The sequence below is a fragment of the Sceloporus undulatus genome, chromosome 3 (assembly GCF_019175285.1).
Source record: "Sceloporus undulatus isolate JIND9_A2432 ecotype Alabama chromosome 3, SceUnd_v1.1, whole genome shotgun sequence".
In the NCBI taxonomy this organism is placed as follows: domain Eukaryota; kingdom Metazoa; phylum Chordata; class Lepidosauria; order Squamata; family Phrynosomatidae; genus Sceloporus; species Sceloporus undulatus.
Window position 1 is genome coordinate 238,222,186 of NC_056524.1, and position 8,711 is coordinate 238,230,896.

At 47.9% G+C, this 8,711-nt stretch overlaps 1 protein-coding gene across 6 annotated transcripts in view; it reads right to left on the minus strand.

Moving 5' to 3' along the window:
• Positions 1 to 5,134, minus strand: part of LOC121925577 (phospholipid scramblase 1-like) — a 25,917-nt gene extending 20,783 nt beyond the window's left edge. For 2 of the 6 annotated variants that reach the window (XM_042457870.1, XM_042457875.1), the window contains exon 1: positions 4,886 to 5,131. The gene's annotated coding sequence lies outside the window, so the exon portion shown is untranslated. Of the gene's footprint in view, positions 1 to 4,885 lie in introns of all 6 variants that reach the window. The other 4 variants (XM_042457874.1, XM_042457873.1, XM_042457876.1 and 1 more) reach the window with 4 other exon arrangements.
• Between the last annotated feature and the right edge of the window lie 3,577 nt (positions 5,135 to 8,711).

The window sequence follows — 8,711 nt, forward strand, 5'->3', positions numbered from 1 at the left end:
CCTGGGCAATGACTGAGTAGAATGTTGCATTAGATAGGCCAGTCTCTTTTGAGCCCTATGTGACAATATGTCTACATACCTTGGACATCTTATTTTGGCAACAAATCAATGTTTTCAATTATATCTATTTGAAGTACAACTTTGGTGCTGCAAACTGTTGTTTATAAACTAGTAGAGGGAAACATGAATAATAGGGTTTGTTCTTTGATGGAAGATTACAGCAGTGTCAGCTGAGAGACCAAAGGTCTCCTATTCTTACCATGACTGTTCACACCATACACCGATACGGAATGATATAAAACTGCAGATAAAGTTCCAATTCAGTTCACTTTTTTTGCCTCATGCAAATCCTATGTCGAGAAGTCAGTTTCCCTGCTCTGGTTTTGGTTCAACTACATTGCATTGTCACCTCTTTCAGCATTACAGCTATTCATTCCATTAAGAACCTGGGTGTTTAGGGCCAAAGGAAACGTGTACTTCCGAGAATAGAAATCCAAGACATTCTGCCTTCTATAGTGCAGCAACAATGTTTGCAGTGTGCAGCACTTGGCAGCACATATGTAGATAGATTCATACCGACTACTCTGAGGAACTCAGCCCTTTTAAAAGATGAAGTTTTTAAAACAGTGATCAACGCTACTTATCTTTGTACAGCTTGTTCATTAGCTCTTCACCAACTTGGAATAGACACTCTATGTGGTATCAAAATGCGCTGCATTCCAAATAGCCACCAATATCTTCAACTTATTATTAGTTGTTCAGTTTTATATTGTTCTTAAACTGCCTTGAAGAGGAGCATTTTTCACAAAAGACTTAGGCTCAATATTTTAAATCTCATTACTTGCGGGGGGGGGGGGGGGGGGGGGGGGGGGGGGGGGTGGGGGAGGTTTGGTGCCAACACAATAAAATAGTAATACAAAAACACTTCCAACCTCTCTAGGAGAACTACCACTGAAAAGGCGGAGGTTTATCAAACGGAGATTTTTGGAGTTTTTGAAGGTCAATTCTGACGTGACTAGCCTTTCAACGATGCACATTCATGTCAAATGTGAAGTCCTTTCAGAAGCCATTCCTTTCTATGGGAGCTCCTTGCGAGGTGCTTCCACAGTGATTCCAAAAGTGACCCTCATTTTGGTAAAATAAAAAAAGTGACTTCACAAATTCGCTTCCAGGCTCACTTCGATTGCACTGCAAATTGGTCTGGTGTGGAAAACCACTCAGATGTCACCCCTCTTGGCCCCCTGCGTCTGCTCCATCATTCCCACTCCTCCTCCTTCATGCCATCAGCCCCCCTGCACCCATCCCATCATATTCCCATCATCCTCTGGCCTCTCCTGAATCCCGATCCGGCCCCAACGACCCCCACGACCTATCCCATCATCCCCTGCCTTCTCCTGCACCAAATCATGTCCCCAGCGACCCAGAGACATCCCACATCCCCCCTGCGTTCTCCTGCATCCCCGCTCACCCTCTCTGCCAAACTGCCAGCTATCGCATCATCCCCATGACTGCTTCTCCACCCGAGTGAAGGATGACAGCTAAGGAGGGGGCAGGAAAGAGGACAGCACCAGCACCCCACGAGCATAGCCCCAAGGGGGCTGATTCAAATCGTTGAAAACCCTCTGGTGTGGTAATACAATGTGCACTCACTCCCCTTGCTTGAATCCGCATCACAAGACTGCTTGGAATAGAACTGACTTCGTATTTCCCCCCTCAATTTGGAAAAACAATGGAAAGGCAACCAGATGTGGGTAAAACATAATAATAATAATAATAAAATTTTATTTGTACCGCCGCCCTTCCAAATAGATCAGGCGGCTTACAGAATGCACCGTAGTGCAACAATATACAAGTTAAAAGCAGATTAAAACACAACAATCCATAAAAACAACAAAAGACCCCATTAGCCAACCTCACGCCACGAGAGAGGAGGGAGGCCCACCAGGATGTTTAGTCGGGAATGCCTGATTAAATAGGAAGGTTTTAAGTCCCTTCCTAAAGGGGCCAGGGTGGAAGATGAGCGGAGCTCTATGGGCAGCGTGTTTCCAGAGGGCTGGGCAGCTGTGGAAAAGGATCGTCCTGGCCGGAACGGCCAGCCTTGCCCCAGGCACCTTCAGGAGTTGCTGCCCAGAAAGTTCTGAGGGTGCGAGGCGGAATGTATGGGGAGAGACGGTCCTTCGGAATCCTGGGCCCAAGCCATTTAGGGCTTTAGTAGGTAATAACCAACGCCTTATATTGAGCTCGGAAGCGGATAGGCACCAATGGAGATCTTTAAGCACAGGTGTTATTGCTGGTCCGGGAGCACCAGTGGACCAGCCGTGCGGCCATGTTCTGCACTACTGGCAGCTTCCGAGTGTTTGGTATAAGGGTTGCCCCATGTAGAGTACGTGCAGAAATCCAGTCTCGAAGTTACCAGAGCATGTACAACAGTTTCAAGGTACCTCTGGGCCAGGTATGGGCGCAGCTGGCGAATCAGCCGAAGCGATAACAGGTGCTCTTGACCGTCGCATTCACCTGAGCAGGTCAGGTGGAGGGACGAGTCAAGAAGCACCCCCAGACTGCGCACGGAGTCCTTCACAGGGAGCAGTGACACCATTCAGGACAGTGGAACCACCGCCATTCCTGGACCCAGGGGACCTATCACTTAACATCCTTTTCTCTCTGGATTCAGTTTTGAGATTCGGTTTTCCCTCATCCACCCATTACTGACTCCAGACAGGCCACAGAGAGAGACCCATCCCCAGTCACTGCATTCAGTCGGAGACAAGAGAAATGATTTGGGTGGTCATCAGCTACTGATACCCCGCCCCCATGTCCTCCGGATGATCTCTCCCAGCGGTTTTCATGTAAATGTTGAATAGCATGGGGGACAGAATGGGCTCCTTGAGGGGACCCCAGTTTTTAAGGCCCGCCTCGCTGGAGCACACGTCCCCCAGCTGCACCACGGGGACCTCCCAAGAGGTAGGAACGAACCACTGGACACAGTGCCCCCCCAATTCCCACCTCAGCCGGCGCCCCAGAAGGATCCATGGTCTATATGGATCGAAAGCCGCTGAGATGTCCAAGAGCACCAACAGGGACACGCTTCCCGGCGATGCCCAGACGAGATCATCGACCAAGGCGACCATGGCCGTCTCAAACCCAAGTGAACCCCGCCCGGAAGCCAGTTTGAAATGGGTCCAGATAAATCCGTTTCATCCAAGACCGCCTGAAGCGGGATCGCAACCGCCCTCTCGATCACCTTCCCCAAAAAATGGTAGCAGGGAAACAGGCCGATAATTATTATGTACCAGGGGTCAAGGGAGGGCTTTTTTAGGATCGGTCTTACCATGGCCAATTTAAGATCCGATGAATCGCCCATCCTGAGAGAAGGTGTTAATAATCGGCGGAACAAAGTGGTTAACACCGGTCCCCCCGGGGGCCGCTAACCACGAGGGGCAGGGATCAAGAAGAGCAGGTTGTTTTCCGAACACTTCCGAGGAGCTTGTCCACATCACGGTACTCCACCAACTCAAACTGATCCAGTGTAACATAGTCCGCGGAGGCTCTGGACACTCTACCCTAGATCTGCACTAACGTCGGCGTTCAGACCTTCGCTATGCGAGAAGTTTTATTCCACAAAAAAGTCATTAAAAAGGTCACAGCAGGCCTTAGAAGGTTCAGGATTGGTCAGGGCGGGAGGGAGCTGAGTTAACTCCCTGACCACCCTGAACAACTCGCCGGAACGTGACTCCGCGGACCCAATACGAGCACCATAGAACGAATTCTTTGTTGCTCGTATTGCCTCTCCGGTAGTCCTTTAACAGTCCGGTCTAGGAGAGTCTTGTCGTCTAAAGCAAAGGTGTTTCCGCCAACGGTACTCTAACCGGTCGCAGAGCCCGCTCTCCTCGCCCGGAGAATCTTCCGTATACCAGGGCTACGATTGAAGCGGGCCTGAGAGGACGCTTGGGAGCGATTCGTGTATAGCCCCAGAAGGACCCGGTAGCCAGATACCGGTAAGGGCATCAACAGAGTCGCCGTCATTTCCAACCGCGAGCCCCTCTAGGGCTTCTGGAACCTCATCAGGTTCCATCAGCCTTCGAGGGTGGACCATCCTAACTGGTCCACACCCCCGGGGGGATCTGGGTAGAGGCCCTTATTTTTTTTTGGGCTATGTGGCCATGTCCCAGAAGAGTTTGTGTCTGACGTTTCGCCAGCATCTATGGCTGGCATCTTCAGAGAAATAATAATAATAATAATTATTTCTGCAGCATAGATGCAGCCTTAGTAGTCTCAAAGGTGCTACAGCTACAAGATCCCTTTCCTGACTGCTTCCACAGTGCAGATATAATCCAGTTTGACACCACTTTAACTGCCATGGCTCAGTCTTATGGAATTCTGAGGTTTGTGAGACATTCATTTAGCCTTCTTTGGCTGGTGCCACAGCAAACGACAACTCCCAGAACCCCATAGCATGCAGCCATTGCGGTTAAAGCAGTGTCGAACTGGATTTTTTCTGCAGTGCGGATGCAGCCTGAGACGGCGATGTCTTTGAATACTTGCTAGAAAGTTACTCAGGAACGAAAATGCCTTGGGTTGTTGGGGATCCTAGAAGCTGTCCGCACTGCAGAAACGATCCGGGTTGATACCACTTTAACTGCCATGGCTGCGTGCGATGGCATTCTGGGAGCTGTCGTTTTGCGAGCTATTTTGCCACCTTGATCAGAGAGCTCTGGTCTCTGATCTGGTCCGCAACAAACATAACCCATCCAGCATTCTATTAAGTGATAGTGAAAGTTAAAGTGGGGTTAGATCGGATTACTTCTGTAGTGCGGATGCAGCCCCAAAGTTGCTCTGGCGGGTTCCCTTTGTCTCCTTTTCCCCCGGGGTAGGAACTCAATAATACCTGTGGCTTTGACTTGGCGATCTGGACGAGTCACTCTCTCTCAACCCAATGGTGGGAGGCAAGGAATCTGGAGCCTCTGGCTTGAAGAGGAGGCAGGCGAGGAGGAGCAAGAAGTAAACAACCAGCGGATGTGGGTGGAGGAAAGGCAACACAGGGGCCAGAGGGAGAGAAAGACAGGCTGGGCTGATCCCTTACTGGGTTATCTGCAGATCCAGCCGTTCCTGCATAGGACGTGAGCGGATCCTGCCTGGAAGTCCTGCCTCCGATCCAGAAAAGAAACTCTGCCCACGCCCAGGAACACCCCTCTGGACAGAATTCAAAGGCACGGCTGTGCTAGGATCCCCCAAGAGATCCCCGTGCCTGATCAGTATGTAAAGAGATCTTGAAGCCCCTTTGAGACTGAAAACACACTTAATTCCCAGAATTCCCTAGCTTTGAGCCAGGGCAGTGGTCTCAAACTGGCTTCTTTCTGCAGTGTAACTGATGAAAGAGAGAAGTTGGCAGCAGACAACTCCCAGAGGCCCCTGCCAGCTGGGTCAACAGTCAGGGATTCTGGGGGCTGAAGTCCAAAACATCTGGAGGACCAACGTTTGGGGATCGCTTAAAAACAGTATGCCAAGGGACAGTGTATCACCTCTGAGGCTAACTGCAAGAGAGAAGTTAATAGCATGTGCTTTTGGTAGACTTGAGCCTACTTCCTCAGATGCATGTTCAAGTCTCTGCCAAAGCGCATGCTGCCAGCTTTTCTAATTCAGTTAGCCTCAGAGATCCATGATCCTGCTACAAGATCCACTGGCTCATTGGAATTGTGAGTTATTCCTTCATTTGTAGACTGGGTTCCCTGGATCTAAGAACATTTTTAATATGCTGATTTGTTGTTTGTTGTTGTCTGCCTGCAAGTTGTTTCTGACTTACAGCAGACCTATTTCTTGGCAAGGTTTGTTTGGAAGACATTCGCTATTGCCTTCTCCAGAAGTTGAGAGAGTGTAACTTGGCCATGGTCACCCAGCGGGGTTTCATGGCCAAGCTGGGAACTGAACCCAGGTCTCCCAAGTCAGTGTCCAACATTCAAACCGTTACGCCTCATTGTTGTGTGCCTTCACACTGGATAGGGAAGATCTGTTCAATACAAGAAGTTTGTATTTTATTGTTTCACAGTATTTGATAGATGAGTTATTGCTATTAGCCTCCTTGAGCACCTTTTGGTGAAAAGGCAGAATAGGAAAGTAAATTCGGTGGATTGGAGGTAGGGGAGATCAGGTTTGAAAACTGGCACAAGAGGCTCAATAAATGTAAACTTTGCCATAAATTCAGGCTGCAGTCCTACACTGTGGCCAGTTACCGCAGTGTAAAGCCCACTGAACTCAAATGTGGGAGTTGTTAACACTTTAAGAGTCAAAGGACGGAATACAAGAATTGATGGGAATTGTGTTTCCCATAGAAACACATACTATTTTGTAGGTGGGTGGGTGCTATATGGCCCTGGGGCTCTCAAGCATCACTTTCCCCTTCCCCATTTTTTGCTTTTTTTGGGGTGGGGGGGGGGGTGAAGCCACATTTTTAAAGCTAAATATGTGGGATTGGTGTTGCTTCCAAATACTGTTTCGGGATAAGACAGTAAAACAGGTTAAAGTCTAAAACTGACTGGAAGTGACCAGAACATCACTTCCAGTTCCCCCAAATCATAATCTGCATGTGGTTGGAAGGAACTGAAAATGCACATCTGGACCCACTGCACATCTTCATCCCTGGATGGACAGGAACAATGGTAAAGAAATTCCCCAGCTAGACAATTTCCATGGTGGTACCTCACGAGCATTATGAAATAGCAAAAATTTCTGAACAATCTAGAATGCAAAGCTTTGCAGGGGTGTTGTTTTCATTAATGTCAACAATTTTCACAATCAAGTATCATGTAAAGTTTAAAACACAAGGAAGGCTCTGAAATACCTGTCTCGTAACTGCTTGTACAGTGTAAAGGTCAGCACACTGAATGGTTGATTCAATTCCCTGCAAAGGTCAGTGGTTCTCAGCCACTTTGCCCTCCAGTTGTTTGAGATGACTCCCTAGAAACCCCAGCCAACATGGCCAATGGCCAAGGATTCTGGGAGTTGACATCTAAAATGAACTCTTCCTCTCCCTTAGGCTCTCCTAGGTCCTATTCACACTATGGAAGTTATCAGACAAGGGAAATTGGAAGTATAATCCAATGGCAATCCGAATGCAACCATGGGGTTTCACGTTATTGCATGATAGACTACCACATGCAATTTCGGGCAATAGGAAGTCAGTCCGAACACAATCATGGAGTTTCATGTTATTACATGAGAGATGATCACACACAATTTTGGGCAATGGCATGCAATTTTTGGCAATGGGAAGCCAGTTTGAACACAGTTCAAATTCATGTAAATTTGCTGCACTAGCGAATTCATGTGAATGTGTTCTGGCCCCACTTTCTTTTTATTCAAAATTAAGAGAAATTCCTCCCATGTGATAACCTCCTATGCAGTTATAGTGCTACAAATCCACTTTAATGCTGAGATTCCATTCTATGGAACCCTGGGATTTACAGATTAGAATTTTCAGCCAGAGGGTTCTAGTGCCACACCAAACTATGAAACCTGGGATCCTACAGGATGGTGTCATAAAAGTTAAATTGGAATAAATATACAGTGATCCCTTGGCATCTGCTGGGGTTTGGTTCCAGGACCATTAATGGATACCAAATTCCATAGATGCTCAGGTCCCATTAGATACTTCTTCTTGGCTTTATTTCGTGAACGAAGATTCAGGAAGGCTTTCTACAAGCGCATTGATGACGTTGGATGTATCCTTTGAGCCTGTGCAATGGATTTTTTCTGGTGGAGTGCAGCATGCATAGAACTGGCCTCACCCTTTAAACCAGATGTTCGACTGCTGAGGCCTTGACAAGCATGGATGGTGGCAGCGAGGTCCTTGGGTCGTAGGTTTGATTAGAGTTTCCTTCTCTTAGATGGTTGACCTCACAGGGTTAGACGAGCACCATCTGCCCGGGTTTGGGATTAGAGTTTTCCTTCTCCTAGGATGGTTGCTGTAAGGCTAGAGAGCCCATCCTGCCCTTGAGCGCTCTTGGTCAGACCCTTCGGTTGTGATCTGTCTGGCATGAGAGGCCCTGCTGGTGGCTATTTTACCACCGCCAGCATAGCTCATAACATCATTAGGGTACACAAGCCTCTCCCCCACATAGTCAGAGCATAGCTGGAAGGGAATAGGAGGCCGGAAGATGACAGTTAAGGAGGGAGGAGCCTCTTTCTTCAGGCTAGCCCTGGTGGAGCTGGGTCTGCTTGATCACTCCCTCTCAGGCTGGCAGATGATATTAGATACAATGACATAGTAAAATGGTAAAATCCCTTATATAAAATGGCAAAATCAAGGCTTGCTCTTTGGAATTTGTACATATTTTTAAAAATATTTTCAAGCTGTGTATGGTTGAATCCTTGGATAAGAAATCCATGGAGGGGGCGGGGGGGGGGGACAACTGTAGCTCCATAGTTGCATAGGGTGAAGTTAGTGGAAGAGCAACCTTACAAGATGTTGCACACTTGACTTGGGAAGGAGAGGAGGCATGGGGGTACACCCTTTCCTATCCCTGCTCCAGCTCACCATGGTGGAGAAGGCCTGTGCTCCAACAGCTTGCTTACTGGAACAATGAACTGCAGTTTGCCAGTATATGGAGAGCCACATAATTCCCACCCCTTAATTAGAGGCTTATTTGAATATTTGTACACCCCTCTTTTCCCATTTCATCTTAAAATGAATCAAACAGAAAACTTCAGCCTCAAAA